The following is a 9,330-nucleotide window of genomic DNA, read 5'->3' as shown; positions in this document are numbered from 1 at the left end:
GCGCTGTGCCCGACTCCGACCGCCGCGCTCGGCCACGACGCGAGGCGCCGCAGCGCTGCTCCCGGCCGCGCTCGGCTCCGCTCCGGCCTCCGCCGCCACCCAGCCCTCCCGCCGAGTCGGCCCGCAACCCGCGGGCACGGCCCACCCCGGCCAGGTGTGGGCGGGGGCGGGGGGCGGCCCAGCGGGGCGGGGCGGGGCGGGCGCGGCCCGGGGCTGGCGCTCGCTCGACGCCGCCGGAAGGAGCCGGGCCGGGGGCCCCGCGGCTCCGCGCAGAAGGTTGGCGTCTGTGCAGCGCGAGCGGCGCGGCCGGGGCCTGCAGAAAGTTTCCGCGGCGGCAGGTGGACGGCAGGCTGGGACCTGTTGCAATTCCTGATCGTTTTGGCCACGTTTCATCAAGCGCTTGTGATTGGAGAACCGTCTCGGCCCGCGCGCCCGCAACCACACGGTTTCTTTGGCTGCCTTGGCGCTTACATCCCTTCTTCTCCCCCAGCAAGTTTCCCGCACGGTGTAACCGAGCCGCTTTGTGCCCCTTCGCACGGCGAAAGGGTTAAGTCCCGCTGCGCTGAGCGTTTCGGTGCTCGCTGGCTCCTGGCCCAGCGCTCTGTCGGCGCTGGATTGCATCAGAGCGGGCAGGAGCACCTCGCTACGCTCCCCCTCCGCGCGCTGTACTTGGAGCGCTTCGCCGTTTCCCACGGCATGTTAATTTTTTCCCCTGTGGTCTCCAGGATTTTTTCTCATGTGTTTCTTGGAGGATGTTCTGCCCCGGTCCTCCCACCCAGGTTGAACCAGGGCGCTGCTCCGCGTTGCCCTGCACAGGGCACCTGGAGCCCATCTTGCGTCCCTGGTACACGGCGAGCCCTTGGTCCCGAGACGCTCCCTGCTTAGTGTCCGAATGTCGCTGCAGAGCAGTCCTTCTGTGCGTTACACAGCAAGCTCACGGCGCTCCCAGTAAGTGTAGCTGGCGTGGGGCCAGGCAGCACTGCCAAAGTGCCCATGGGTTCGGCGCTCTGTATGAAAATTTGGATGTGCTTCAGAGCGCAGGGAGCTGGGAGAGCCTGGCTTAGGGCAGGAGCTCCCAGGGCTGTGTGGGTGTCCCATCCCTCGGTTCACACATCAGTAACTGTCAGGTGGGTCAGCTCAGCCTGGCCCCTCTCCACTTCATGTGGAAGCGACAGGTTTTTGAATTTTTCTTTAAAAAATGAAAGATTGGGGATTTAATGCCTCCTTTGCTGATGTTGTCAATCTCTTAACAACTGATGAGAGGAGACATTGAAATGCTGAGCCAACCCATGGGATAGATTTTAAAGACACTCCTAGGCACCTAAAACAGGGGTTCCTAAACACCTTTATAAATGTGGATTCATGGGACTGACGCAGAGCTGCATCATAAACTTTTGATACCCTGGAGCTTCTAGCCAAGAATTGCAGGTAAATGATTGTCCCATGGGTGTAAGCCATTAATCATCAGCAGCATGAAACAAAGAGTGTTCACGTATGGCTACCACCCAGAAATCTTTGTTATTCCCTTGCACACTTGATGCCTTCGGTACATAAAGCCTCGGAGGGCGATGACTGGTGTGAGCCCAGGAGGCACTGGTTCCTGGACCCCTGAATTTTGGGTTGCCTGGTGGTCACCTCTTTATCTGTTTGAGCATTCCACAGTGGTGAGACACCATTCCTCAAAGCAAGGGCATCCACCTAGGCAGTCTGCTTGCTACAGGATATGCTGACGTGTTGTCACCAGAGGTACATTCTGATGCAGGCGTCCAACAGGCTCTCATGACCCCCCTATGCAGCCATTCTGGCAGTAAATCACAGAGCAACGCCTCGGTGTGTGCTCACACTGCTGAGCTTGAAGGTCACAGCTCTTGGTGAACCCTCAGTGCGTCCTCTCTTTGATCAGATCATCAGATACACATGCCCATACACTTGCCATGTGTGCCATTTGATAGTGAGCTGGTATACAAACACTGTGGGGTGGGCTTGGCATTCCTTTAACCTAATAAATCAGTATGAAATCAAAAGACCAGGATGCTGATTTTTTTTACACTAGTCAGACCAACTGCCTTCCTCATTTCAGGTGTTGCAAAACTTGCTAAATACTTTGGATGGAATCAGTAAGCTGCAGAGCCTGTTGGACGCTCATGCCTTCTCCAGCTATTTTTCATGGAGGGACAATTCTGGCTGATGACTTTTTCTCACCTGATTTTGTAGTAATTGTCAATCGTATCGTCAGGTCTTCTGCTTTGTTTCACAAGTGCCTACTGCAATGCTCAACTTTGTGCTAATGTAAGATAATACGTCTCCATGTGTAGATCGGCTTGACAGCACAGCTTGAGGACCATATGGCCTTGACTCTGACTGCCCACCAGTTTTTCAATATTACCCCCAAGACTCTTTCATTTCCTTTGTCAGACGGGATTATTAGAATTCTCTGTTTTGCTCCAAATAAATTTAAAAAGAATTAGTCTTGCCCATTTCCGTTTTTCCCTGACTGGAAGGAGTGCAGCCTTGCAGGAGCACCCCGATGCTTCCCTGTCTGCAGCACTAGGTGTCTGCTCTGTGGAGCCTTCCTGACGAGGATTACAACTTACCCTGAATTTTGCTTTTCAACAGATTGCACTTGATTGAAGGAATAAAAGACAGAATTGTAATAGCAGCACAGCCACAGTGCCAAAGTGGTGGTTACTTCTGCTTCCTGGCTGTGGCACCGGTTAAGCCCTGTGGGCTTTCTGCTTCTCAGTTACCTTGCTGCAAATTTGGTACAATTGCCTTTCCCTTTCTTCAGCCTTTGTCCCAAATGACTGCAGAGGTCTGGCCAGGATGTGTGCTGTCTTCCTGTGGTGTTGCATAGCACTCAGCACAACGAAGCTTCCCTCTTGATGGATGCCTCAGAGATACCACGTAAGCAATAATTCCTGTAGCTCGTTTACCTCCTCGTCATAATAAACTAGAAAGGTACGTTTATTGAAAGAAAAAAAAAAAGGAAAAAAAAAGCACAAAACACATACACCACCTGACAAATAAACATATTTTGGACATCTATTATATGGGGGGGAGAAGTCTGCTCCTGTCTGAATTAAATGTGGCAGAGGAAGGCCCTGTGAGTGCTGAAATTGAATCATAGCATCACAGAGTCATTAAGGTTGGAAAAGACTTGTAAGATCATCCAGTCCAACCTGTCCCCACTGTGCCCCCTAAACCACATCCCTCAGTGCCATGAGATGTCCTCCTGCTTCTGCTGAGGGCAAAACTGGGAGCACTGGGATTAACCAACAGCAACTGGTCCAGGGAGACATTTCCAAAATGCAGTGCCAGGCTGACCTGTGCAGAAAAGCAGATGTATGGATGAGTACTTCTCCTTTGCAGCTTAGTCTCCACATGTCCATGCCCTAGAGACAGCAGTTCAGTCTTTCTCTAACCCTAAAAAATTGGTAATGGGAAGAACAGCTTAAGTCACCGAATTAGATGGTGTACATGTAAGTTAAAGAGAACAACATCAAAAGCTCAGTAAGCTTGCACTGGGGCAGTCTCTGCTCCCCTCCATTTCCTGGCAGTTTGTCTCTCCTGTGTTAGGAGCTGGGATCCATGATCCTTACGAATCCCTCCAGCGCAGGATGATTCCATGTCCTGCACCAAGTCTGCTCATGGTCCCCAGCCCCTCCCCGTGCAGCAGGCTGCTGCCCCAAACACTGCGGCTATCTGCACTTCCCAAGCTGAAATACTTCTCACAGCATCGCTGTGAGGTAGGAAATTACCACTCTCCTTTTAGAGATGAGAAGCAGATGCAGGCAGAAGCTAATTGACTTAGCTAATGTCACTCTGGTGTCTGTGGCAGAGCAGAGCAATGAAATCAGCCTCCTGCCCCCGTGCCATGTGCCAGAGGACAGCTCGTCTCCAGCATTTTTGTAAAGATCTCACGCATTGCCCAGGGAAAATTACAGCCCTGTGCAAATTCAAGGCTGAAGCTTTCAGATCATGGCAACCTGGGATGGGAAATTCAAAGAACAATCTCTCGGATCACTGCAACCTCAGAGGGAAGAGATGGGTCTTGTTCAGCTCCAAGTTGTTCTGTGGCAGAAATGTGACCGAGCTCTTGTGATTGCTATGAGGACAAAGCTTATTTCCCCTGGACAATGGCAGGGAGCTATTCGTGACATCTGATCAAAGCTCTCACTTAATTTCAGCCTCATTAGAAAATCATCACTTTCACACTAGTAAAAGCAGAGTCTTCTGGAAACTAAATTTCAGCCCAATTCTTATTTTTTTTTTTCCAATTAATTTTTAGACTATTCTATTATTTTATATTTAGTATTCAGAATGTGCTGAAAGTATTTTAAAAGGAGCCATGAAGCAAGTAACAAAATATTAGAGACTGTGTTCACCCTGATTTGAAATTTCAGGTTGCAAATATGAGACAGGGAACGCCACTCACACAGCTCATGTGTACAAGAGTGGGTTTTGATTAAGTGTTTCTCCTTATAAGCATTTAGACAGGAATTCTTCTTATTCTTATTCTTATTCTAATTCTTATTCTTACAGCAATAGACTGTGGTAGAGAGGTTAAACTTTTGTGCTGACTAAACTTTCCCACACCCTCATTTCCGCAATAAAAATCCACCTCAAATTTTCAGCTCACAACCGAGAAGCAGATGAAGCGATACAGAATGCTTCATGTTAAAGCAAGAGAAGTATCCCAAAATACTCTTCTGCACAAAAAAAAAAAAAAAAAAGAAAAGATTCTGCCCAAATGTCTGCTTACTCAGGCGGAGCGCTCCGCCTCTTACCAGCTTTTAATATTTCATTGCACTGCAAAGCTGGGGCTTTCCCTTGGATGTATCATCAGCTTGAGGTCTGATTGCAAGGTGGATTCTGCCACGAGTCGTGTGTGCAGCAGCACCCTCTGACTGCAGCTGAGTAAGATGGAGGTAATTGGAAGGCCAGAGCCTGAAGTGTGACTGAGGGAAGGATCATCCTGAGCGCAGCTCTGTTGCAGACGACAAGCAAACAGGAACAATATGCTGGATTGACTTTTATTTCCCAAAAGGACCTGGTGTGATTGCTGTTTATCAACTTTTCTATCTAGCTTTGAAGATCAGATCTGGTAATTTCCAGGTGCAGCGTACTGGGAGTCCAGTTTTCCAACCTCAGTGCTTGAGGGCTGTGATCCTGAAGTGATGGTAGAAATCAAGTATTGTCCCCAGCCAGACAATCAAAATGAGCCCCCCAAAAAATTGAGCAGAATTTGGGCACTCCAGTCCTTGGCAGCAAAAGCACAGAGGAGTGATGTGAGGAGCTGCCCGGCTACGTACATGAAAGCTGGGATTTCCTCATTCAAGTACTTCACTACAGAGTTGGCTGAGTGCAACAGGCAGCTGTGACCTTAGCAGAAGCTCTATTTCCCAGCTGCACCGTACCTGTTCCTCTTACTACCAGCATTTCCTCCACATGAAGCTCAACATCCCAGCTCTGTGCAAAGCCCAGTTTTCAGTGCCCAGCACACACACAGAATGTCACAATTGCTGTGGCAGACTGTGGTGTATCTGGGATGTGACCAGCACCTGGGATGCAGGACTGGGGCAGTGATCTTCCACTCTGTGTGAGTCATCCTCATGCTGCAACACAGGATTCTGCCCAGGAACAGGTCAGGGACATGAGATACTTAATTTCTTAAGCTTCAACAGGAGATAAATGCTTCCCAGAGTTTTGCTACCCTACTGCAAGATGTGCACTTATTATAAAAATAAACGGAAGCCATCCCCTAATGATTTTTTTTTCCTTTAATTTGTTCCTTCTGCCACCCTCAAACAAACAAACAAACAAACAAAACAAAACAAAAAAAAAAAAAAAAAAAAAAAAAAAAAAGAAGAAGAAGAAGAAAAAAGAAAAAGAAGCCAGCCGGAACTAGCTGTGTTGACAGGTCATTTAAAACCGCTTTTGTAAAAATAGAGTTGTATTTTATGGCTTAATATTTTAGAGGCTGGTGACTGGTTAAACTTCTTTCAGCACCAGCACCTCTTGCTTTGGGCTCCAGCCTTCAAATAAGTCACTGGTTGTCATGATTTACTGTGTATACTAAGGGACAAGTGCAAGATTTTGACAAGAAAAGATATTTGGGTGTTATTTGAGGAGACATGGGGAAAGTCACTTAGCTCAGTGTTTATACAGAATGGCTTTCTTGTTTCAGAGGTCACCTCTGTTAGAATAACAGGTGCAGTCTTCTGAGCACTTCAGACATCAGCTGCAAGGGCTGTTTTGTGCATCAGGGTGGGTAGAGCTTTCCCACTTCAAAATAGTCAGAAATTCAGGGACTATATTTTGTTTAGACTTAACTAAACTTTCCAGCACAATTCCAGCCAAAAGTGTAACAGTTACTTTTGTACTGATTATACTGTTGTTTTTTTTTTTTTCCTAAACACTGCCCTCATTAGAATGCTCACAGCAATGGATGTGGAAATCCGTTCCTGAAAAATGCATCCCAGCTTTGAAGACAACTGTCCACAAGTGTAAGAGCTGTAAAATGGGTGAGGACCAGGCAATAAACGCTGTGCAGACTTTGCTCCAAAGGACAGCCACCCCAGCAGCAAGCGCACAGCCCACCTCGAAGCTGACCTTCCACAGGCAGGCAGAGCTCACCCACACTTCTGTTTCCCTACCCCACATTTCCCATCCTCAGGTCTTTTTAAAAACTGCAGCACGTCGCTTGTTGAGCCCGCGCTGTGCAGGTTCCTGGCCTGGGCTCCTCGCTATCGTATCTGAGCACCTCTCAGTCATGCATGAAGTGATGTGATGGATGTCTGGCTGGGTGATTTGTTCTCCTTTTCCATTCTCTCTCAAGAAGGAGAGTTGGGCCTGCTGTGCTGTGGCTTTGTTGTGTTTTGGTGATGTTTCAGTGCGTGAGATTTGGCTGTGGCTGGGAGGCCGAGGGTGTCACACACAACCCTCATTCCTCTCTCCCCCCAAATGAGCTTTGTTGACACGACTTTCACAATTTTTCTGTTATCTGAGCCCTGCATTCCTCTGATACCAAGGATACTTGGTGTTGTTGTGTATAATGACATAATGACTAAAAGAATCCAGCAGTATTTTGCCTTCTGCTTTGGTTCTTTAACTCACAGTGGTCAGGCTGAGAGCAGCGCAGCCCACACAGCCCTTGCTGTTTTTTGCTCCTTCTCCCGCACCGTGCAGGGCTGTAGCAGCTCATGGGGCTGCATGGGTGCCTGGTCTGGTTCACTCCAAATAGTTCTGGTACCGTCCAGAATTTACAAATCCAGAAAACCATCATCCTGTGTTCTTTCTGTTTTTCTTTCCATGGGATATTAGCAGGAAGCTAGCTTCTTCAAGAGTTGTTTTGTTTTGTTTTCACTAATTTCTGCTTTGTATTTTAATTACATGAAGAACACCACAAAAGAGACTGAAAGAAAGCACTGTGGCCATCACATTCACACTTGATTTAACCAGCACTCTCCCCATCCCTTAATTCTGAGATGAATACAAAAGAGACAACAGCTTTCCAGGTAGAGCGATGTGATAAAAGACACAGTTTCTAAAAGCAAGTAAAGAACCCTAAATTATTGCAGCTCACCTTGGTATTCAAAACTCAAAACCTCCACTCAAAATCTCCTAAGACATAAAATAATCTTTACCACAGTTGTACAAGACAGATTCCCAGGCATTCCTGTGGCACCGTACATCCTGTGCCATCTCAGGAGCTGGCTTAGAGCAATCTGATCAGAATGATGCTGCAAAGAAGGGCAGACAAGCTGCAGTGAATGCAGGGCAGGGAGATGAGCCCCTTCTCCTTTCCAGCCCCTTCCGAGACACCCAGGAGCTGGTACCAGTTCCCTGAGGCCAGTCTTGCCCTTTCCTGGTGGAAGGCATATCTGATTTTAAGGCCTGAGCTTTGCATACAACTTAGTCCAGGGCCAGTGGGCCGCTTCCCGCAGCAGGGAATGGCTTCTTGGTGAGTAATGGAAATTTCTTTCTACAACAGTGAGAGTTTATGTTGGCGTAAATTATATGTAAAAATACATCTTAGTGTAAAAGATGCCGCTTCGTGCCCAATAAAAGCCTTCCCCAGGTTAAGATGTGTGTCAGTAGCTCCAGCTGTATGCAGTGCTTGCCCTGGCTGCTGCATTCCGCTCTGGCCATGTGACGCAGCTGTAAATCCAAGTAGCTGCTTGCATTACCAGTGGGGCACAGCACAGCCAGCATGCAGGCGAGCTGGGATGTACTTCATCATTTTATACGTTGCATCTGAGAGACAAAAGCAGAGAGAACCTTGGTGCAGGAGAGCAATTTGTTTCCTTCCTCTATTTTTCCCATCTCTCAGGAGGGAAAGGGGCAGCAATGGTGCCTGGGGAGGCCAGCTGGGGTGAAGCCCTATGCTCAGGGGCTGCAGCTTCAGGTGCACTTGCCACATCCCTTTGGAGCCCATTCCAGTGACTTAATTCTACTGTTCAGTGATTAATTCTATTATTGTTAAAAACGTGTCTTAATTTCTTCCCTGAATTTGTCCAGTTTCATTTTTATTAGCTTTTATTATGCTACTCTAATCTGCTAGAGAGTCCTTTAATATTGAAAGGCTCCAAACTGCCAGAATCCTCACTAGAGCTGGGCTCTTGTTTCAGGAAGCTGCAGCATATGCTCTTTGCAGGAAAGCTTTCCATTTTTTTTCTCAGCACTCCTTTTATAAAACCATCCAAATGCAGGTTTGTTCCCAAACACCATTTCTTTCTGGGGGGGGGGTCACACTGCTGAAATATGAGCATTTCCCTGGGGCATTCTCCAGGTGTGGGACTGGGGCAGGGTTTGGGCTTTGTGCAGACTGCCCACGTGCTCCAAGCCAAGAAGAGCGCATCAGTCTTTTGAATGGCATTGAGTGGCGCCATCGTGGCTCTGCAGATACAGCTGCGTCACGCTGCCATCCAAAGCCTCACCTCGCAGCTCCCACCACGAGGCCACGCTCGGCAGTGACAGCCCCGCCGAGAAGGGAGCAATCCTTTCAAAATGTGAAGATGCATCGCCCCTCTGAAAATAATTTGTACGGAGGAAAAACACACATTAGTGGGATTTGTTGTTTGTATAACCCAGGAACGGTTTTAATTAAACGATAAATCTAAGAAGCAATTAGGCAAAAAGGGGTTGAGGCAGAATTGGTATTTTGAGAGAAAGCTGAGATATTGCAGTTTAAAAATCAGGCAGTCTGCGTTCAGCAAGTATCTGCTCCAGCACCTGTGGAAACGCCACAGTGTGGTGTTGCATAAATAGATGCCTATCAGGCGAGGAGCTCCATGGGTAGATCTGTAATTACACAACTTTAAAAAAAAG

Source organism: Lagopus leucura, unplaced genomic scaffold (assembly GCF_019238085.1).
Source record: "Lagopus leucura isolate 7727_CA_CO unplaced genomic scaffold, USGS_WTPT01 Super-Scaffold_100009, whole genome shotgun sequence".
NCBI lineage: Eukaryota > Metazoa > Chordata > Aves > Galliformes > Phasianidae > Lagopus > Lagopus leucura.
This window is presented reverse-complemented; position numbering follows the sequence as displayed.